The sequence below is a fragment of the Schistocerca nitens genome, chromosome 6 (assembly GCF_023898315.1).
Source record: "Schistocerca nitens isolate TAMUIC-IGC-003100 chromosome 6, iqSchNite1.1, whole genome shotgun sequence".
In the NCBI taxonomy this organism is placed as follows: domain Eukaryota; kingdom Metazoa; phylum Arthropoda; class Insecta; order Orthoptera; family Acrididae; genus Schistocerca; species Schistocerca nitens.
The window spans coordinates 394008739-394033788 of record NC_064619.1 but is presented as its reverse complement, the minus strand read 5'-3'; positions in this window follow the sequence as shown (position 1 = coordinate 394033788).

Genomic DNA, 25050 nt, shown 5'->3' with positions numbered 1-25050 from the left:
GTTTTTTGTAATTCAAATGTGTGCATACACACACACACACACACACACACACACACATATATATATATATATATATATATATATATATATATATATATATATATATATATATATATATATAATTCCCGGCAATCAGTTGCAACAATTATGCATATAATAAGCTGTTGAAAGTCGTTTGTCGTGGAAAAACTAGCGACTTCGAACATCATTACGTTTTCCGCAAACAAAGTTGTATTTCACAAATGTTATGAATTGTCTTCATAATGGTTCAAATGGCTCTGAGCACTATGGGACTCAACTGCTGAGGTCATTAGTCCCCTAGAACTTAGAACTAGTTAAACCTAACTAACCTAAGGACATCACAAACATCCATGCCCGAGGCAGGATTCGAACCTGCGACCGTAGCGGTCTTGCGGTTCCAGACTGCAGCGCCTTTAACCGCACGGCCACGTTAGTTAACGTATAGTTAACGGAAGACGTAGAAACGATATTCCGAAACGAGAATACGTATAGCGTAAGTCAAACGTTCGAATTAGAATAGAAACCTCACGAACACAAATTTGCTGTGGCAGGTATGAAATATGAACTCCGTTACTCGCTCGTTACACTTGAAGGATAGATGTTGAATGGGGCGAAACGAGCCGCCGCATAACAGCGTAGTTCCCTGCTAACTTCGAAAGAAGGTAGATGCGGTCCCTAGCGCAACTTATAACATCGTCGAAAATCAGAGCGGACGTGAGAGCTTTGGTACACCCTGTTAAACAAACGGAAAAATGGAGGCGGTACAATTGGAGAGCGATCCGCCTTCACCAACATGCATAAGCAATTCATTAATAGTTTATATATATATATATATATATATATATATATATATATATATATATATATTTGAATTACAAAAAGCTAATAATAAAAAAAATGTTGCATGGCGCGAGATTCGATCCGGCGACCTTCGGATTACAAATCCGAGCGCTTACCGCTGCGCCACGACGCTGCAGAAAATTTTTAATCGTAGAGAGTATTTCACCGCAACGGTTTCTTTTAACTGTCGATTTTCTCGACAACGGCTGAGAGGTGCATCTTGGTGCTTTGCCACATTACACCTCTGGCCATGAGCTTTTATTATGCGCAGTATGAATCGAATCTGAATTTCACAATTGGCGGCCTCCTCTTGTTAGTTTAATACATATTGTTTGTGCCTGTTGGGTGTTTGGGCAGAATCAATGCTGTACTAGCTCAGTGTAAGAAATAATGGGAGCATAACAAGCCGTTTTCCTTTCGGGAAGCTCTTGACACTCGTGTCAATGGGAAGGACTAGCGGTCCGCGGCAGCCTTCTTTGTAAAGTTCGGCGGTGAATAGCGGCAGCAGCTTAAGAGTCGCGAATCCTGATACGCGATGGCGCACGGCGCCTGGCCGTAGCGACAGTAGACCCAAAGCAGATTCCGCAAAACTTGAGACCCACCACCACGGCACCGCTAGCCGTCAACTTGTTGGCTGCGTAGGCACGGCGTGTTCCCGCAGAAAGTGTAGCCGACTTGACGCAGATTGGTAGGTTCACATTTCGTTGAGGAAAGAGGGACATATTCCAGAAGCTTCGACGCTAAAACCGAAATCAAGTCCGAGGTTGGTCGGCGCACGGAAGAAAGAGACTTCCAGAAATATGATTCGTCGCCCATGTTAAAGGGGAGTCGAACCGACACTTGCTAGAGAAAACACAGTAGAGAAACATGGTCAGCCTGCTGCCTTCTGTCTTAGAGCTTGTTCACATCGGTCGCGATCTGTGCAGACTGCGAACGGACTTGGCTGTCTTGTGCTCTCTTGCAGTAGATAGCTGTTAGGACACTGTACTCGCTGCTATAGTTAGACTTATCTCAACTTCTCCCCACGGCTGGAAGTTCGCGTCTGGTTCAGCAAACAGTGACAGAGATTACTTCATGTGTTGTGTAGTGAAGTTATAAGGCAGTTTCGTTTAACAGTATTCGGACCACTATCAGCTGTCCAAGGTTTTCGACTCACATTCCGGAAGTCCGAGAGGCTCCAGCAGTGCTGTTGGCGCCGATCTCTTCAAATGGTTCAAATGGCTCTGAGCACTATGCGACTCAACTTCTGAGGTCATCAGTCGCCTAGAACTTAGAACTAATTAAACCTAACTAACCTAAGGACATCACACACATCCATGCCCGAGGCAGGATTCGAACCTGCGACCGTAGCGGTCACGCGGTTCCAGACTGAAGCGCCTTTAACCGCACGGCCACACCGGCCGGCGCCGATCTCTTCGAGAAGCAGCGATTTGTATTGCCGCATTTCTGCGATTACGATGATACAGCATTCCCTCTGCATTGCAGGGACGTAATGATAAACTGTTGAGCATTCACATTAGCCGGCCGGTGTGGCCGTGCGGTTAAAGGCGCTTCAGTCTGGAACCGCGTGACCGCTACGGTCGCAGGTTCGAATCCTGCCTCGGGCATGGATGGGTGTGATGTCCTTAGGTTAGTTAGGTTTAATTAGCTCTAAGTTCTAGGCGACTGATGACCTCAGAAGTTGAGTCGCATAGTGCTCAGAGCCATTTGAACCATTCACATTACTTAGTGAGATAGCAATTTCTTCCGGTACTTCGTACAATGGTGATGCCAGTCATTCCGTGTGTATTAGCTGAACACGAGCATTAAATGGGGCACAGCTAAAGGGTGAATGGGCAGTAGCAATGCAGGGAAAAATCTGTACTTTATATTACACTGAAGCGCCAAAGAAACTGGTATAGGCATGCGTATTCAAATACAGAGACGCTGCGGTCGGCAACGCCTATATAAGACAACAAGTGTCTGGCGCAGATGTTAGATCGGTTACTGATGCTACAATGGCACGTTACCAAGATTTAAGTGAGTTTGAACGTGGCGTTATAGTCGGTGGCGGTTCAGTGGGGATTTTCGCATACGACCACTTCACGAGTGTACTGTGAATACTAATAATCCAGTAAAACATCAAATCTCGGACATCGCTAAGGCTGGTAAAAGATCCTGCTAGAACGGGACCAGCGATGAGTGAAAAGAATCGTTCAACATGACAGAAATGGAACACTTCCGCAAATTGCTGCAGATTTCAGTGCTGGGCCATCAACAAGTGTCAGCGTAAGAACCATTCGACGAAACATCATCGATATAGGCTTTAGAAGCCGAAGGCCCACTCGTATATCCTTGATGACTCCACGATACAAAGCTTTACGCCTCGCCTGGGTCCGTCAACACCGACATTGGACTGTTGATGACCCGAAACATGTTGCCTGGTCGGACGAGTCTCGTTTCAAATTGTATCGAGCGGATGGCCGTGACGGGTATGGAGACAGCCTTATGAATCTATGGACCCTGCATAGTCATCCTTGATGACTCCACGATACAAAGCTTTACGCCTCGCCTGGGTCCGTCAACACCGACATTGGACTGTTGATGACCCGAAACATGTTGCCTGGTCGGACGAGTCTCGTTTCAAATTGTATCGAGCGGATGGCCGTGTACGGGTATGGAGACAGCCTTATGAATCTATGGACCCTGCATGTCAGGAGGGGACTGTTCAAGCTGGTCGAGGCTCTTTAATGGTGTGGGGCGTATGCAGCTGGAATGATATGAGACCTCTGATATTCTGTGATCTGTTATTGTTAGGAACGCTTCAGTGCAATCATGTAACTGATCCGATTTTCTGTACGCTCGTAATTTGTTCACTGGGCCGCTGTGCAGAACTGCATAGAGTGCTTTCAGGAAAGAAAAGAACATGGCATCAACATGGACAACCGTTTCTAGTGCGTTCGGGTTTCGTGGGTGAACGGGTAGATCTGGATACCACACAGTCGTTGTTTGCGGAATCCATCTGTATTCTTACAGAGGAGAGTTTCGAGCTCCAGCATAATACACAAACACGAGTTTCAAAATTCTACAACATGGTAATGTCAGGGAAATAGGCCTTATAGTTTTGTACGTCTAGTCGACAACCCTTCTTGTAAATGGGTTTGATTTGTGCTTTTTTCCGCTCTCTAGCAACGCTTCACTCCTCCAGCGAGCTGCGGTACACTGCTGATAGAAGAAGAGAAGTTCTTTCACGTACTCGTAGCCTTTGTAACATCGTATAGGCATCCTATCAAGTACAGTGGTCTTTAGTCTGTGGAGAAATTTCAGCTGATTTTCTATCTCGTGGTCACTTATTACGATATCTGCCATTCTCACGTTCGTGTGAAGATTTGAAGGAGGAACGGCAGTATGATCTTGCTCAGAGTCTCTGGACAACTCGCTTTGATCAGTTTACTGACGTAAGAAAAGGCTTCAACGCCTTGTGATATTCAGTCATATCTGTGGATAGAATTTTGCGCCATACATTGGAATCATTCATTTACCCAAGGTCTGCTTCCGAGCTAGCCACACAAGATTTGGTTTCGACGCCCAGAGTAAACAGGGAGTTTCCTTTGGAGGTAAGTCTGGAACTGTATGCACTTAGCTTCAGAAGGGTAACATAAGAGCTGACTTCAAGAGAGTAACGGTTCCATTTTGAAAAGTCGACTTCGACGTTCGACAGAGCCACTTACTGAGACCTTAAGGCTGCGTCCAGAGTGCCGTTGCCAGAGGCCGCCCCGTAACATCGGCTGACAGCGCGGTCTCAGTGAGTCCGGTCTCCTTCGTCAGGAGGTTACGTAAGCTTAGAATCAATTCCGCCTTGGTGGTCAGAATATATTTTAATCTCCTTGGGCTGTATGGATGCCACGACACCTCTGTGATTGAGGACAAGTGCTGCATTATGGCTTTGGCTACTAAAAAGACGCCGAATGTATGTGAATTAAATATATCTGTCTCGGGAGAAACGTGACGTATACTGTACACCTTTTCCTGTGTTCCTGGAACAGCCAGACAAGTTTAACGAATATATGAGACTAATAGAGAACCATTCTATTACATATTAAAGATGATCTGAGGTGACACTGAAAAGCAAAATTAAAAACACTCTGCCCAACTTCAAATAAATTCACCAAAACAGACATATCGGTTGTCAATTAGCCTCCAATGACTATCATTCAGCATATGTGTGAAAGACAAACAAATTTTATAATAAGGTATCTGAACAAGTAAAGTACTGGAAAACGCAAACATACACACACACACACACCCGAAAGCGCAAACATACACACACACACACACACACACCCATAGACGCTCACACACTCACACATACACACACACACACACACACACACACACACACATACACACACTACATTTGCAAACCACTTCACATAACAGAATCGCCAACCCCGTTGGCATACAAGCCGGCGGTAAGCACCAATAATAACTTGCAAGCAGCTAATGCGCATCTACCACAATCCAAAATAGATCCACTTCAGCAACTTTAAGCATAAAATTCGCTACCCTTCTACCTTGAACAAATTATTTTTTTAGGTTATAATTTAGGCCCAACATTCCCGATAAAGATTTTGCTACTTGTAGTTTCCAATAAAACTGCAATTTTAATCCACTCATTCCGAACTATATTACAATTATGTTATTTTTCTTCCTTATTATGGTACAAACTCCTTCATTCTTCGACTAAACTTATCAGTTTCGCACATTCCATATTTCTTGTATGAGAATGTCGGCTGATTCGACCGAAGAAAACGAACTGAACTGAACCGAATTTCACCGATTTCGTCCGAAGTCTGTACATTGGGGTGATGAGATTGACTGCAGTGAGCGAGCACGTAGTGGGGTACTGATTTCGAAAGATCGGCCGCCTTCGGCTCATGTGGGTCATCGGCAGAATCCACCGATGTCGGTGCTATTGTGACCGCAGCCTTCAAGGCACGGCCCATTTCTGTATCCTTCCTTCCCCAATCCGAGTTCGGGATCTACAATGACAACCGCCTCGACTGGCCGATAAACTCTAATCTTTCTTACGTGTTCATTTGAACAAAGCTAACTCCCAAACGGACTCGAATTAGAGCTGTTGTATGATCGGCCTGGCGTCATATGTCTCCCGGCACAAATATTGTTACTAACTTTAACATTAAGATAGTTTGCAACGTAAAACCTACATCAGTTACACATATTTTACATGAAAGTAAGTGTTAAATGATAAATAGCGGCAGTAGGTTGGAATAGAACTGGTGACTGCACATCGTCACCCAACAAACTATAACTGCTACGTCACGGCAGATGATGCATACCACATGGCAACATTACTTTTAAAAGAAAACAAATAATTATTCACGTTAAGGATGTTCAGTAATAAGCTATAAAAGCTGCGTACATTGATCAGCCTGAACGTTATGACCACCTACCTCATAGTCGTTCATCTTTGGCGTGCATAACAGTGATGCACGTCGTGGATGGAAGCAATTGAGGCTTTGGTAGGTCGGCGGAAGCAGTTGGCACCACATCTGCACACACAAGTCACCTAATTGTTATAAATTCCGGGGAGGAGTGATGAGCTCTGATGCCACGTTCAATCATATCCCAAACGCGTTCGATCGGGTTCAGATGTGGCGAGTTGGGAGGCCAGCACATCAATTACAACTCTCCACTGTGTTCCTGGAATCACTCCACCACACTCCTGGCGTTGTGACATGGCGCCTTATCTTGTTGAAAAATGCCACTTCAGTCGGGAAACATAATCGTCATGGAGTGGTGTACGTGATCTACAACCAGTGTACGATACTCCTCGGCCGTTACGGCGCTTTGCATGAGCTCCACTGGACCAAGGGTGCCCACGTGAATGTTCCCCAGAGCATAATGGAGCCGCCGTCAGCTTGTCTCCGTCCCTCAATAAAAGTGTCAAGGAGTTGTTTCCCTGGAAGACGACGGATTCGCGCCCTCTCCTCGGCATGATGAAGAAGGTGCCGGGATTCATCAGATCACCCAAGGTTCTCTCACCGCACCAACTCCCGTACCTATGTTCACATGCTCATTTCAGTAGTAGTTGCTGGTGTGATGTTAACTTTGGCACATGCATGGATCACTGGCTACAGAGCCCCATCGTTAGTGTTCGGTGCACTTTCTGTTCAGACACACTTGTATTCTGCCCAGCATTGAAGTGTGATAATAGCTCCGCCACAATTCGCCACCTGTCCTATTTTGTCAGCCTGCACAGCCTACGACGTCTGATATCTGTACGGAGGGGTGGCAGCCAACCCGACGTCTGGACGTTGTTTCAACTTGGTTTCACCATGTGTTGAAGACACCCGCTACAGCACTCCTCGTATGGCCGAAAAGTCGTACAGTTTCCAAAATGGTCGTGGAGAGCCTCCAGGCCATCACAATCTGTCCTCGTTCAAACTGAGATACATCGCGCTCCTTCCCCATTTTACTTACGAACAACACGCTCACTGATACTACATGCACCGTGCGTGTGTCTGACTGGCAGTCATTCCTCGCCAGGTGACGGTACTATCACATGGACGGGTTTATATCGATAGTAGGTCCGTGACCATTATGTTCTGGCTGGTCAGTGTATATTCATTTTCACAAATCGTATTTTGGCTAATGTAGCTGCCACGAGGCGACTAACTTTATTGAAGCTTATAAAACATGAAAATGAACAATATGATGTTTATAAATGCTCAAAGAAAGAGTAGTGTCTACAAAAATCGTAAGTTACATAACTTAAGAAGACACATCGTTAAAAGAGAATTGTCTGTTTCTTGACAAAACTTAATTTCAGTTGTGCGAATAATTTTTAATGGTTTTGTGTCTCGCAAAGACCATCAACGTTTCATAAACCTCTTCGTATCTACTTTTCCAGTTCTCGTTAGCAAAGTTATCTGAAATTTCCTTTAGGGAATATGGAAAAAAAAATTTGAAAATGTCAGTGGTCATAAGATATATTAAGAATATGTCAGTGGTCATAAGACATATTAAAAATATAATAAAAACAGGTCAGTTAAGAATATAGATTACGTGACTTTAATCAACCAAGTAATTTATTTTGAAAAACAATTTCTTCAGTTGTAATATGTGGTTTTGAATCAGATTTTATAGAGAACAAGATTGAACATATAAAAGACCTCGATATTTACAGTGTTAACTACTGCAGATAATAATGTGGTTATTTAGTAGTAGTAACAGTAGCTTTATTCATTTGTAGATCTCTTTTTTACAAGGATATAGGATATGTGAAAAGTATTTACAAATTTAGATCAATTTAAAATAAGATAATTCGTATACACACGTATATACAGACTTCAAGTTAGAGACAATCATTAGATTTACTCCTCATTTACAATACTTATTTACGAAGAACTTATTAAACAATTAATGCCACACTGTTTACTCATATCTCACTATCAGTCACTGTACACACTATACACAAATTGTTTCATAACACTTCTCTCACTACACACACACACACACACACACACACACACTGGTGATCTCTGGGCCATTTTCTGTACCGCCACTTCCCATTTGCTATCCTGAAAAACTGAGTCAGCATCCCTCCATAATGAGTGAGATGTTGAGCTCACAAAGAGGAGGAGGTGATAGTTTTATGGTATGCACAGCTTGGGGGTAAGTATTTCGAGAAAGGAAAAAACAAGGGAAAAAAATTAAGTGAAGGTGTTATGTGGAATGTTGGATATTTCATAATCAATATTATTATTTACTTGTATAACTTCTTTAATCAAACCCCTACTCTGTTTTAGCTAAGTAATCCTTCAATGTATAAAATGTATTGCATAACAGGTACTTTTTAGCTGCCTTTTTCAATAAGTGTATTTTTGAAATTTCTTTAATCTCTTTTGGTAAATTATTGTACAGTTTCATTCCTTGGTAGAAAATGCTGTTTTGAGTTTTATGTTTATTTTTTCTTAGTAAATGCATATTGAGTCTATCTCTTGTTGCATGGTCATGGACAGAGCTGTTTGTGCAGTAATTATCAATGTTATTTTTGATGTGTTCAAGTGACTGGTAAATGTATTCACATGGAGCAGTTAAAATCCCCAGTGTTTTGAACAGATCTTTACAATGAGCTCGACTAGTATTTTTAGTTATTATTCTTATGGCTCTTTTCTGAAGTTTGAAAACTGTGTTCATATTTCGTGCATTTGTTCCCCAAAAAAGAATGCCATAGCTAAGAATTGCGTGTACATATGAATAATATGTAACTAAAAGACACTGCATGTTACACACTGATGATAGGATTCTAATGGCATAACATACTGATGACATTCTGTCTGCAAGTACCTTTGTGTGTTCGCACCACTTCATTCCTAGAAATTTTGCATTTGTTACAGACTATAGAGATGCCATCTACATTTCCACAAAGACTCTTTGTTGTAATAACCATGTTACATGAACATCTTTATCTATTCTTTCCTAGTTTTTATTATGTACGAGAACTTATTATCTTTATGTAATTGAGTAAAGGATTAGCGACCACATTTAAATTCATGAATGCGGGAACAAGTAGCATCAAAGTTTAGTGCAACAGAAGGTATAACTCAAAATTGATCTGTGCAGCTGTCAAACTATTTAAATGAAGCACTAAAGGTGTTATGCGTTTTGTACACCAGGCGTTTGCCAACTGACAACAGTATCTTTCCCCCATCTGATGCCTTCAGCGTAAGTATAATAAGAGTCACACTTTCTAGTACCGCCCCTTTTTAACTCATGTTCCCGGCCATTTACAAAAATTTGTATTTGTGAAGCACGTCTATCTAATATCGCATCGCTCTTTGGAGTCACTGTCTGTGTATGTGTGTGTGTGTGTCGGCGTGTCCTGTGAGGCCAGGTGGTACTTTATAGTGGTTTCTGCTCCCGGAGCAGCCGTTCCTCGACCACGGGTCTAGCAAATAGCCCCTCCGGTGCGATAGTCGCAATTCTTTCCCGTCGAGCGCCGCGACCACAAGAGCACGTCCTACCCCGATGCGCCGCGGAATGGGTTTTTAGATTGGGTCCGTCCTAGGCTGCTATTTGCTTGATGGTAGATAAGTGCTGCTGACGGACGCGCCCAATTCTCCACGGTGTTCTTCGGAAACGGTTTCAATGTGATGTCTTCCCAGTAGGAGATAAATTACGTCTTCGTCCTGTTTTATTAGGTACTAAAAAAATATGTTAAAAAATACGAGATAGAATTCTGGAATAGATTTATCTCGTGTAGACAAGATAAACACAACTTTTAAAATAAGTAATTCCAACATTTGAAGCGTATTGTCAGTGCATTGGGGAGGATTTCGGTGTATTTGCATTATTAAAGAACATTAGGGCTGAGATACACGTGAGGGTTTTTTGCTCGCAGATAGTACTCGCAGAAGTGTTTATACTAGGGGTTGCATTTTCGCTGATAATTACAGTCTGATAGTTCCTTGCAAATACTTTCTGCAAGTCTCTAAGGGCCTTGCATATGTCGAAAGTCTTTACGCGCAGCATGGTGAAAGTGTCTGTGGAAGCTAATAGATCACGATCCGCGAGATTTTTCTGTGTTAGTTCTGGGAGTGAAGGAACAGATTGCGATGGAAGAGAGTCGGGCTGTGGCTGCCCTTTTAATACTTTTAATGACCCAGAAAAGACGTAAATAAAGATGTTCGTGTTGGATGAGAGAATGGACTAGGATGTGGGATTATTTTGGAGCACGCAAGAATCTCATTGTAGAGCTTTTGATGGAAAATCCATAACAGTATAAAATTTTACGACAGTGACAACGATAGAGATGGAAGATATAATTGGACCCAAAATTGGCATTCAAGATAATATTATGCGTAAATCTAGTAAAGGTATTTCTAGCATCGGCTACCTTTATTTTCTTTCATATCTGGTGAAGCAACAATTACACAAATTTCATCTTGATGCCCACAGAGGTTTAAAAGATAAATAGGACGGATATCTGATATATTTATTTGAACGTTTTTAACTGTATTGGCTTAAGGAACCACTCACAAAATTCCCGAAGGCCTTTTCTCCAACACGGAATATAATAATACACTGAAAAGCCAAATAAACTGGTACACCTGCCTAATAACGTGTAGGGCCGCCGCGAGCGCGCAACACGAAGTGACCAACGTCTGAAGTAGTACTGGAGGGTACTGACACTATGAATCCTACAGGTCTGTCCATAAATCCGCAAGAGTACGAGAGGGTGGAGATCTCTTCTCAACAGCAAGTTGCATATCTGGGGAGTTTGTTGGCTAGTAGTAAGGTTTAAACTCAGAAGAGTGTTTCTGGAGCCACTCTGTAGCAATTCTGAACGTATGGGGTGTCGCATTGTCCTGCTTGAATTGCCCAAGTCCTTCTGAATTCACAATGGGCATGAATGGATGCAGGTGATCAGGCAGGATCATTATGTACGTGTCACCTGTCAGAGTCGTATCTAGACGTATCAGGGGTCCCATATCACTCCAACTGCATACGCCCCACACCATTATGGAGCCTCCACCAGCTTGAACAGTCCCCTCCTGACATTCAGGGTCCACGGATTCATGAAGTTGTCTCCATACCCATACATGTCCATCCGCTCGCTACAATTTGAAAAAGACTCGTCCGACCAGGCAACATGTTTCCTGTCATCAACAGTCCAATGTCGGTGGTGACGGGCCGAGGCGAAGTGTAAAGCTTTGTGTTGTGCAGTCATCAAGGGTATACGAGTGGGCCTTCTGCTCCGAAAGCCCATATCGATGGTGTTTCGTTGGAGGGTTCGCAAGCTGACTGTTGTTGATGGCCCAGCATTGAAATCTGCAGCAATTTGCCGAAGTGTTGCACTTCTGTCAGGTTGAACGATTCTCTTCAGTCGTGTTTGGTCCCGTTTTTGCAGGATATTTTTCCGGCCGCAGGGATGTCGGATATATGATGTTTTACCGGATTCCTAATATTCACGGTACACTCGTGAAATGGTTATACGCTAGAATCACCACTTCATCGCTACCTCGGAGATGCTGTGTCCCATCGCTCGTGCGCCGACTGTAAACCACGTTGAAACTCACTTATGAGGGTGTTTTGAAAAGCTCTCTGAATCACCACGAGAGGTCAGCGCAAGCGCAACTAGTTGTTCACGTGATATTCATTGGACTGTTGCCTGTAAAGAAGTGCCACGTCAGTGCTTTTCGAAGAGAGCTGTGGCGGTGACGTGGCTCTGTTGTTTCCGCTTAGTGATTTGCGAAGATAGAAAAAATCGAGATTCGAGCAGTGATTAATTACTTCGTAAAGAAAGGCACGAAACCGAAGGACATTCCAGCCGCTTTCTAGAATACACTGGAGGACTCTGCTCCTTCATATTCAACTGTTGCCAATTGGATAAATGTATTTACATTTGGTCGGGAGACCTTAGATGATGATCCACGCAGTGGACGGCCGAGATGTGTCACTACTCCAGAAACCATTGCATAAGTGCACAAAATGGTCATGGAGGATCGCCGATTGAATGTGCGTGAAATTGCTCACGCTTGCCAAATGTCATCTGAAAGGATAAATCACATTTTAACTGAAGAATTAGAAAAGAAAAAATTATCTGCAAGATGGGTATCGCCACTCTTGACGCTGCATCAAAAACGCATGCGAATGGACAGATCGGAACAATGTTTGGCCCGTTTTAGCAGAAACGAACAATATTTTTTGTGCTGGTTTGTGACCACAGATGAAACTTGGGTGCACTGCTGTAGCCCAAAGACAAAACAACAGTAAAATCAGTGGAAACATGCTGATTCTCCACCACCAAAGAAAGCAAAGACAATTCCTTCAGCAGGAAAGTGTTCTGGGATGCGAAGGGGATTCTGTTTGTAGATTATCTTCCCACTGCGCAAACAATTACTGGACAAATTGGACAAATTGCAACAAAACATACTGCGTTCTCATTAGACTGTTCATTCCGTCCAGCAGATCATGTAATTCTTCATCACTTTCACTCAGGATAGCAATGTCATCAGCGAATCGTATCATTAATATCCTTTCACCTTTGATTTTAATTCCACTCCTGAACCTTTCTTTCATTTACATCATTGCTTCCTCGAAGTACGGATTCAACAGTAGGGGCGAAATGCTACATGCTTGTCTTTGCCACTTTTTAATACGAGCACTTCGTTTTTGGTCGTCCACTCTTATTAATCCCTCTTGGCTGTTGCACATATTGTATATGACCCGTCTCTCCCTATAGCTTACCCCAACTTTTTTTCAGAATATCGAACATCTTGCACAATTTACATTGTCGAACGCTTTTTCCATGTTGACCAATGCTATGAACGTGTATTGATTTTTCTTTAGTCTTGCTTCCATTATTAACCGTCACGTCAGAATTGCCTCTCTCGTGCCTTTCCCTTTTCTAACGCTAAACTGACCGACATCTAGCGCGTTCTCAATTTCCTTTTCCATTCTTCTGTATATTATTCTTGTAAGCAACTAGGATGCATGAGCTGTTAAGCCGATTGTGCGATAATTGTCGCACTTGTCAGCTCTTGCCATCTTCGGAATTGTGTGGATGTTGCTTTACCGAAAGTCAGATGGTATGTCGCCAGACTCATACATTCCACACACCAACGTGAACAGTCGTTTTGTTGCCACTTCCCTCAATGATCTTATAAATTCTGATGGTATGTTATCTATCCCTTCAGCCTTATTTGATCTTAAGTCATCGCTACTATATCGTGATCTGAGTCTATGTTTGCTCCTGGGTACACCTTACAATCCAGTATCTGATTGCGCAATCTCTGTCTGACCATTATGTAATCTAACAGAAATCTTCCCGTATCATCCGGCCTTTTCCAAGTAGACCTCCTGCTCTTGTCATTCTTGAACAGAGTAGTGGTTATTTCTCGTTAAAACGTGTTACAGAACTCAATTAGACTTTCTCCTGTCTCATTCCTTGTCCTAAGCCCATATTCCCCTGTAAACATTTCTTCTGCTCCTTCTCCGACAACTGAATTCCAGTCCCCCATGACTATTATATTTTCATCCCCCTTTACATACTGTATTACCCTTTCAATATCCTCATAAACTTTCTCTATTTCTTCATCTGCACGTTGCGACGTCGGCATGTATAACTGAACTTCCGTTTTCGGTGTTGGTTTGCTGTCGATTCTGATAAGAACAACCCTGTCACTGAACTGCTCACAGTAACACACTCTCTGCCCTACCATCCTATTCACATAACAAGTCCTACTCCCATTATACCATTTTCTGCTACTGTTGATATTAACCTATACTCATCTGACCAGAAATCCTTGTCTTCTTTCCACTTCACTTCACAGACCCCTACTATAGCTAGACTGAGCCTTTGCATTTTCCTTTTCAGATTTTCTAGTTTCCCCACCACGTTCAAGTTTTTGGCATTCCACGCCCCAACTCGTAGAACTCCATCCTATCGTTGATTATTCAATCTTTTTCTCTTGGTAACTTCCCCCTTGGCAGTCCCCTCCCGGAGATCCAAATAAGGGAGTATTCCAGAATTTTTTGCCAATGGAGAGATCATCATGAAACTTCTTCAGTTAGAGGCCACATGTCCAGTGGATACACGATACGTGTCTTTAATGCAGTGGATTCCATTTTCTGCATCCTCATGTCGTTCATCATTGGTGATTCTTCCGCCTTAGGAGCAGCTTCCCACCCCGAGGACAAGAGAGTGCCCTGAACCTCTTTCCGCTCCTCCGCCCTCTTTGGCAAGGCCGTTGGCAGAATGAGGGGTGACTTCTTATGCCGGAAGTCTTCGGCCGCCATTGCTGATAATCAATCAACGGGATTCGAACCCTGAACCGAAGACGTTTTGATTATGAATCAAAGACGCTACCCGTAGAACATGGGTTTGCCATCTATGCGGAAGCTCTAAACATGGACAGCGCGAGGATCTGAAATCTTGCCGCACTCTCTCACCTGCCAGCGAGCTTATTCTCGATGCAGTTTACACGACACATAGTACTTAAAAAACCTCTCAGAGCGAAAAACTCTGTATACCTAGCTTTATGACGAGCATAGCGCTGAAGAAAAGTTTGTTGTTCAGGAGACATCACGCTAATACTGTGTAACACCTTCTGCTTGCTGTATCATGCCCTCAATTCCGTGAAAAAGAAAGTCCACAAGAGTCTTCAGATATTCCACATACAGGTGAAGCCATTCATTGATGATTAGATCCTATAGACCCACCAGATTGTGGGGATATTAACTGTTATGTTTCATCTCATGCTCCATCAGTCCCTGGCATTTTCTGTGGGATTAAGATCGGATGATTTACAGGAAAAAACGACATGTGACAGTGCGCATGATCGTTCTTCAAACAAGGAACGAATGCATGACAACCTGTGAATAATGTTGTTATCTTGGACGATGGTAGTGTCGGTAGGGTTGCACTGTGAGTCTTATTTCAAGATCACTTCTGGTATCAGCTTACGCCGGAGGGATTGGAATTTTACTCTAAGATCACCCTTACCCCCGCCACCCCCACGTTCCTGGAGACTTCCTGCCATGCCCATGCACCTGAGGCATGTGGTATGTTAAAGATCACCCTCCCTGCACCAATCTCGAACAACAGGAAGGTTTCAAAAAGGCAGGAAATCCCTGGACCAAAAGGAATCAAGTTCCCATTCCACTCCCTTTTTTGTAACAAAAATTGTATTGCATGAGCCCCATAAACAGTGGTATGTACACCACAGTGAAAGGATCACCATGAAGAGCTACAGTCACCACCACCACCACCAGCAGCACTGCTTCCAGTCAGTATAAGAAAAAGAAGACTATGACATTTGAAAGTAAGTATTTGTCCATCTTTTATTATTATTATTATTATTCATTTGTTAATATATTTGTTTATACTTCAATTTTTTATCAATTTTCCAGCAGTGCAACTTGCCGTTGATGCAGTACCAGTGGAACTGCTGAACCAGGACATGCAGGTGTTTGACGTACTATAGTCTCTCCCATCACAGTAGCCTAGAGGTGGTCTTCCTCATTTACTGGACTATTCTGTACTGCCACCACAGCTACAGCAGCAGCAGCTGCTGCTGGAACTTACTCCATTCACCGAGCTTCAGTGAAGTGCAACCAGAATAGTCCTATTCACCAACATATAACCTGATTGCTAGTGGATCTAAATGCATGAATGTAGGTGAAGCACCTGACAGCGACTTTGATGTAGTATTTGAAGTAGAGAACGTTCAACGTCTTTGTGCTATAGAGCAATGTAAGTTGTATGAGTAGGACTGTCTGTGCAGCGTGATATGTTACCCTGATAAGATGATAATCTAGTACAACCCATCCCATACACCTATTGACGTTCATATGGTTGGAAGGAAGGTATCAGCCGTACATATTTATGGAGAAGTGGCGCTGAAATTAGCTTCAGATGAGAGACGTATTTAAAGAATGCACTTCAGAGTTGTTATTTTACGTAATATCTATTTTGTGTTAATGAGCGCTACAGACAGACTGAGTCACTGGGCTCTGTATGTTAGAGCTGCATACTCTGACTTTCTGAACTATTTGTGCACACATTGTGTAAATAGGAGACATTTAGAACGTGTATAAACGGCTGTCTTCATACAGTGCTTTACATATGGTTACCTCGTAAGTATAAAGTCCATAGAATCTGACTTTATGGATGGAATACCTTTATACTCAACAAGGATCAAGACCTCCTTCATTTTGCAGAGTGATTCTAATGAACTGGCTGTATAGCCCAGCGTATTTGTCTAATATAGGGTTGAATGCTTTACAAGCCAAATTTAATGTATACAGAAAACATTATTTTGTAAAATATAGCAGAAAAGAATGGCCGTAAGAATTTGTATCAATGTATATATGTATACACAAATAAATAAAAATATTTCCTAAACAATTATTCGTATTTTCCACCTTATCCCCATCCTATCTTTCAAATGTTTCCCAGCCACAGCTCACTGGAGGGCGATGTTAATGATTTTCTTGAAAGAAGACGCACGTTAAACAATTATCACATAAAGTATTGTTACTTAGCAAGTGTCAGTGATCATATGTTAGTCTCAGGCTGTTGTCTCTATCACCGATACTGCCGACACTGTCACCGATATTGCCATCGTGGGCCGGCCGGAGTGGCCGAGCGGTTCTAGGCGCTACAGTCTGAAACCGCGCGACCGCTCCGGTCGCAGGTTCGAATCCTGCGTGTTGCTGCAGCGTATATTCAAAGTGTCACAACTATGATGTGCGTATATTATAAGCACCATCATGTTGGCAGGGGATTAGTGGGGCATTCTTGTCCTTCCGACGTGCATTCAGTAAGTGCAGAAACGTGAATTATGGCTATGTTATTACCAGATCGATCCAAAAAGATTGAGGGCAAACCAATTACAAGATCGATCCAAAAAGATTGAAGGACAAACACTAGTAGACACCCATCCCAGACTGCGGAATGTGTATGAGGCAGCATGTTTGTCGAAAACTATCGTTGCACAGTGAAACAACAAGTTCCAGGCTGGTCGTGATTCGATTCGAGTTGCCGTTCGTAATGCAGACGTTATGCCAACTCAAGTAGGAGACTCTCGAGTACTCGCTCTACAGTCATGGTCCCCGCCCTCCCCCCCCCCCCCCCCTGCGTTTTTCATTTCGGTCTATTTAAAAGGCCTTGAAGGATCGACGATTATCTGCAACAGGCAGTTACGGACTTCTTCACGCAGCAGGACACAGTGTTTTGCCAAACTATTGTCATCAACCTGGTACGACGGTGGGACAGTTTTCTCAGTTTTGCTTGATTGTCTTACCGATTCTGGACTTTACAACCTTCAAACTGGAACATTTTTATCACCCTTTATAACATGCAGTTACAAGTTCCTCTTCTTATCCCTCGTCCAGACAAAAGATCTCCAGCTGAAGACTCGTAACATATTCAGAAATAATTAGTTTCAGAATATACAGCATGTGTGAGCTAAGCAGATTTCTTGAGTATACCAATGTCACGCCATCACCATTCTCCTTTTAGACAGAGTTAATGTATGATGCAGCTGCATCAGTGATCATAACTTGCAGCATGTGCTCACTGCTATCAGACGAGTTAACAAAGAGTGCCATCGGCCTGCATTTATTGGATTTAGCAACAAGGATCAAGACCTCCTTCATTAATGAACTGGCTGTGTAGCCCAGCGTATTTGTCTTTTATACCCGAAAATGGTGTACGCCGCTGTTTATATTATATATATTCGCAGCGGCCCATAAATCAGTCACTCAGTCATGGGAGAACTCTCAAATCGTAAACATGTTGACATGTATAACAACATTCCAAGCTGCAAGACAGCTATCATGTAAGTATTAGTGCTGATGATGGTGAATAAGAATGTAGTTAAAATACAAGCTTAAATAATTTTTTTCTTTTTCCTCGCTGGTGATGTCAAGTCATCGCAGCAGGAGCAGCAGCAGTATGACATGGAAATAATGTTATTTAATCCTACCTACAGTTTAAACAACAGTGGCAATAAGCATTTCAGTGTCGGTATAATAGCGAATCTGACGATGGTATTCGAAACTCCTGTGTACAGTGATATTTCGCCAGGATGTGATGCAACAGTGAAGATTTCTGTTTTGTTCTTTAATAGAAGCGGTGAAACCACATAAAAACTCTGAATTTATCTTTGACTTTAAATTTGTCTTTTTGTTTTTGTAAATGTTTGAAGCTAAATGCAAAGTTTGTTGGAAGTCGCTAAGTGTTATCATTTTCGAGTAATGGATGAACAAAGCCGAAATATTTAAGCGCCATTAGCCTCAAGACAAATACTTAGTTTCTAATTGAAGTACTTATCGTGTTAAACTTAACTTACCCATAATGCGTAATTATGACAGCACGTTAAGTTTTTAAATTTGGTCAATTATTATGCGAAATATTGAAAATTAACTTTCTGGAAACTTTCAGATAGGCCACCTGCAACAAAATTCCAGGGCAGACACCCAAAAACGGTTTTTGTGTCGTAGATATGTAAGACCCCTTAACGAAATGTACAATAATTTCGTTGCAGTTACGCTATCCGCTAACGCTGAAAAGTTGGCAACGCTGGCTTACTCTCACTAGTTTAGTCAAGTTTAATTTAGTTATGTCATGTTCCGTAGATCATTTTTACGATTATTTTGTCGATATGATGTGGAACAAGTCAGATTACTATATATATATATATATATATATATATATATATATATATATATATATATAGTGCTAATATTAATATTACCGAAATTTTTATTTCTACACATGCAACTACATTTAGAGGTACAGATTTTCTTTTTTACCAGTTCTGAAACAGAAACTCGTCCATGGAATAGAAGGAATTTTCCAAAAGAAATGATTTTAAGCTAATTTTAAAATTTGATCTGCTACCTGCCAGACACTTTATGTTGTTGGGCAAATGATCAAAGATTTTTGTTGCTGAATAATGTACTCCTTTTTGAGCAACTGACAGCTTCAATAACGGATAGGAAAGGTCATTTTTCTCCTCTAGTGTGTACTTATGAACATCACTGTTCTTCGCGAATTGAGATGGATTATTTATAACGAATTTCATTTGCGAATATATGTAATCTGATGGTGCAGTTAAAATACCTAACTCCTTGAATAGGTGCCTACATCACGTCTTTGGGTGACCACCACTAATTATTCTCACTACTCTCTTATGTACAATCAATACTTTATGTCTAACTGGTGAGCTACCCCAGAAAACTATTCCATAAGACATTATTGAGTGGAAATCTGCAAAGTAAGTTAGGAGGGTAATCTGTTTATTACCAAGACTAGCGATTATACAAAGAGCGAAAGAAGCTGAACTTAATTGTTTGATAAGCTCGGTAATATGCTTCTTCCAGTTCGAGTTATCATGAATGTGAACACCCAAAAGTTTGGAGAATTCCACCCAGTTAACTGATCCCTGTTCATATGCTACATCGATTGTCGGTATGACTCTGTTCGGTGTACAAAACTGCATATAGTGAGTTTTTACAAAATTAAGAGAGAGTCCATTTTCTGAGAACCACATAATAATTCTTTGAAAGACATCCTTAACAATACCTTCTGCTGCTTTTTCTGGAATTGGATTTATTATAACACTCGTGTCATCTGCAAAAAGTACTAGTTCTGCTTGCTGAATGTTAAGTGAGAGGTCATTCACATGAATAAGTAACAGCAGAGGACCCAAAATTGAACCATGTGGGACTCCCTTTGTGATAACTCCCCATACACTAGAATTTACCACAGTCCCAACATTACTTGTGTTATTCAGCACAACCTTTTGCTTTCAGTTCGTTAAGTACGATACAAACCAGCTGTGCGTATAGCCTTCAATTCCACAAACCTGAGTTTTTCTAAGCGTGTGACATGATCCTCACAGTCAAATGCCTTGGAAAGATCACAAAAAATACCAACTATCGATAATTTGTTATTTAGGGCTTGTACTGTTTGATGGATGAATGTGTAGATAGCATTCACTGTCGAGTAGCCCTTCCGGAATCCGAACTGTCACATGCTGAGTAAATTATTTTCACTTAAATGTTGGACTACTCTTGCATACATAACTTTTTCGAATATTTTAGGAAATGAAGTCAGCAATGAGATTGGCCTATAATTCTTTAAGCCACTCTTGTCCCCTTTCTTATGAAGAGGTTTGACAACTGCATATTTCAATCTGTCTGGAAAAATTCCCTATTCCAGCGAAGCATTACATATATCACTAAGGACTCTGCTTATTAAATCAGAACAACACTTCAAAATTCTGTTAGAGATTCCATCAACACCAAATGGGCTCTTATTTTTCACTATATTTATAATTCCCTTAATGTCAGTGGGGGGTGTTGGTGCTATTTGTAAACGCTTAAAATCTTGGGGAATGACATTTTAAAAATATTTTTTGATTCTTCAACTGAAACCATTAACCCTATTTTTGCTGCTACATTCAGAAAGTGATTGTTAAAAATACTTGCAACTTGTGAATTATCACTCACATCATCATCATTTGTCTTTATTGCTATAGTATGCTGTGGACTGTCAGGCTGCCATGTCTCCCATTTGACAATATTCCATACAGTTTTAATCTTATTATCTGCATTATTAATTTCTGTCAGAACATGTAAGTTTCTCGACTTCTGAATGACTTTCTTTAAAATATTACAGTGACTTTTGCAGTAAACAAGTAACGTCGGATCCTGACTTCTTTTGGCCTGTCCATATATTTCCCTCTTCCTCTTACACGATATCTTAATTCCCTTAGTAATCCATGGCTTAATTTGTAACAGCTTTTTTGGATAACGTTTCAGGAAAGAAACTCTCAAATATTGAGACAAATTTACGGTGGAATAAATTTAATTTGGCATCAGCATCATATTCTGTGTATGCTTCATCCCATTCTACCTCTTCTAGGCTGCTCTTAAAACTCTATGCCCTGATCACATCAATAAGCCTCTCTGCCTTGTATGAACCTGCCTGAAGTCTGTAAGATGCTTTATGTGTTATTTCCATGAACTGTGCATCCTGATCAGATAGCCCATTAACAACTGGGTACACATTAATTGTTTCTTCCTAAGCACTGTCTATGAAAATGTTATCGAAAAGTGACTACTATCCTGCTGCACACGAGTTGGAAAATTTACAACAGATACTAAATTGAAACAACCAAACAAAGATTCTAGCTCATTTTTCCTATCCGTATCTTTTAAGAAACCTACATTAAAATCGCCACAAACCACTAAGTGCTTCTTTTTGTCTGACAGGTAGCTCAATAATGGCTCTAGATTTTTCATGAATAGCTGAAAGTTATCTAGAGGGGATCAGTAGATTGTTACAATTACGATAGAAGTGCACTGCAGTAGCAACTCACAACCACATGCTTCAAGGATCTAATCTACACAAAAACTATTTGTTTCGATATTATTGACTTTGTGTCCAGTTTTTATATAAGGAGCATGTCCTCCTTTTTCCATGTTGACTCTACGTGAATAAGATGCTAATCTGTAAACCCTTAAAGTTACACGGTGTTCAGAGAGACACGAAACATCTATACCTTCAGAATTTACCCCATTTTCTAGGCATACAAGAAGCTCATCTAACTTATTTTTCAATCCTCTAATGTTCTGATGAAATACTCAAATTCTATTTCTTTGGTTACTGCTACAGATATTATGGCACTGTTCTGTTATAATCTCTTTCAATACTCTCTGTCTGTAATCTGACTCTAACCTAAAAAAAAGCGTCCCTCTGACTCCAGTAATCACAGGTATTTTGTCTTGTGTGCATGTGCCCCCCCCCCCTTGCATTTTCTGCAAGAATATTAACTAATCTATCCTTCCCCCCCCCCCTTATTCAGGTGCATGCCATGACTAGTGTAACCCCCACCTCCCAATTGCATCAACAGGCGCCGCACATATATGAGATATTTAGTTTCTGTCAACAGTAACTCCCCCACCTCTCCGTTAACACGGTTGACAGTCGTATTAACCCAGGGCTGGTCATGGCACTGCAAAACATCCACAAACTCCACATGTGTTTGAGCTATTTCTGCTGCTATTACATCCAGGTCACATCTAATACTATAGTCCGAATTGCTAGCCAGGCTGTTTTCTGCTCCTCCTACTATAAGAAAATGGTCCTCACCTTCAAAATCTTTGCACAAGGCCCCTAGGTTTTCCGTAACCTGGCTAAGCTTAGCACTAGGTTTCACAATGCTTGTGACCTGGTACTCGACTCCTAGCCTATCCTGTAGCAACTGGCCTACACCTCTCCTGTGACTGCTACCTAACCGCAGGACTCTTTTCTTTCTGCTTGACTTTACTTCCGACCTAGCATTACTATTGTTACTACGAGTCCGCCGCACCCTACTTTGCTCAAGAACTATTTGAGGCTTTTCTACTTCAGGTAACAAATCAAACTGATTGCTCACTGGAATCTGAAAGTGATTCCTGGGGTTTTCTCCTTCTGACTACGACTTGTTACCTGTTCCCAGCACTCATTGTCTCTTTCCCCCTTCAACCTGTCTAATTCGAAGTACACCATTTCTAGTTCAGCCTGAAAAGTGGTTCAAATGGCTCTGAGCACTATGGGACTTAACATCTGAGGTCATCAGTCCCCTAGAACTTAGAATTACTTAAACCTAACTAACCTAAGGACATCACACACATCCTCGCCCGAGGCAGGATTCTAACCTGCGCGCGGTTCCAGACTGAAGCGCCTAGAACCGATCGGCCACACCGGCCGGCGAGTTCAGCCTGAAGGGCACAAATCTCTTTTCCTTGTTCCACGATTTTCTTGTCACGGCTACATAATCTACAAGTCCATTGGTGAGCCTCATCTGACACTATAACAGCTTCCCTGCTACAATCACCCCAATGAAACACCAACCCACAATCCTGACATTCACTCCCATGCACACTAATCTACGACAACATCCACATTTGTCACACATGACAGCAGATTAAACAATACAAATTACACTATAAACAAACAACGCAAATACAAACAATACAAATTACACTACAAACAATTCCGCTACCCCAATTAATAATTAGTAGAAAGTAACTTCGCTTCCAGCAGAGAAATGGGCGCTGATGGGATCACTGCAGGGGACTTTCCACGAGCAGTAAAACTGTTTGACGAGAGAAAGTGGACTCATCTACAGGAGCTCACACTTAAAAATCTATTGTATGTCCCTGGGAGCGGTGGGATGCCAACCTGACAACAAAGATCTATTACAGTTGCATGGAAACTCTCACTCCCCGTCGGTGATACTGGATGATCATAGGATCACTGTAGGCGGCTTTCCACGAACAGTTATACTAATTAACGAGAGGGAGTGCACTCATCTGCATGAGATCACATTTAAAAATCTGGTAAAGCCCATACTCCAGACAGCAGTGGGGTACCAACCTACTGTCGCTCGCCACGCGGCCCGATAACCAGGTGTGATGGTCCGCGATGCCATTTCTTTTCATAGCAGGACTTCTTCGGTCGTCATTCGCCGCACCCTTACAGCATACCGTCTCGTCGACGATATTTTACGCCCCGCATTGTTGCCCTTCATAGCAAGCCATCCTGGGCTTACATATCAGCAAGATAATGCCCGCCTGCAAATGGCGAGAGTTTCTACTGCTTGTCTTCAAGCTTTCCAAACCCTACCTCGGTCAGCAAGTGTTGTAACTGCGACCGGGACGGTCGCGTGGTAGCAATGACGGAAAGCGCGGTAGGACCCGCGGAGAGGCCCGCGAGCCCGCATCTCGTGCTCGTGCGGTAGCGTTCTCGCTTCCCACGCCCGGGTTCCCGGGTTCGATTCCCGGCGGGGTCAGGGATTTTCTCTGCCTCGTGATGGCTGGGTGTTGTGTGCTGTCCTTAGGTTAGTTAGGTTTAAGTAGTTCTCAGTTCTAGGGGACTCATGACCACATCAGTTGAGTCCCATAGTGCTCAGAGCCATTTGAACCATTTTAGAGGCCCGCGAACAACAACACAAAGGTAGAGGACGGACACGACCAACGAAGGACAGAACGAATACAACAAGATCGAACAACGGAGTCACAAGGAAACAAACACGTCCACTAGTATACAGAACAAGGAAGCAAGCTGTCTAACGCGAGGCGAGGTGTCAACTGACGTACTCGAGATTAGACTGGCTATATGAGTTTTTTTTTCCTTTATTGAATTTCGTTTCCCCCCTAAGGGGGGGGGGGCATAAAACGGTGACTTAAATTGTAAAACGGCGGCAAATTGTGTAAAATTAAAACATAAAACAAAGGGTTGGCAATGCTAATGAAATACACAGGAAGCAGACAGGTAAATTAGTAGACAGACAATTAAAAAACATGGCGACAGTCTGGTTTCTGTTCGCAAGAGATATAAAAAGCACACCCAGCGACAGTATGATTTCCGTTTGCAACACTTCGGAAAAGACACACAACACTGAACACTCAATGTAAACACTGCACTAAAATGTCGGCACAAAGATGACACACCATAGCCAAGGGCAGTTGGGGGGGGGGGGGGGGGGGACCTGGAAAGATGAGGGGGAAAACAAGGATGGAGGAGAGGAAAAACGAAAGGGGGGAACCGAAGGAGGTAGAGGACTCATAAGGGAGGAAGGGGAGGGGCAGGGCAGATGCGAGAGGGAATGGGAAGAGGCAGAG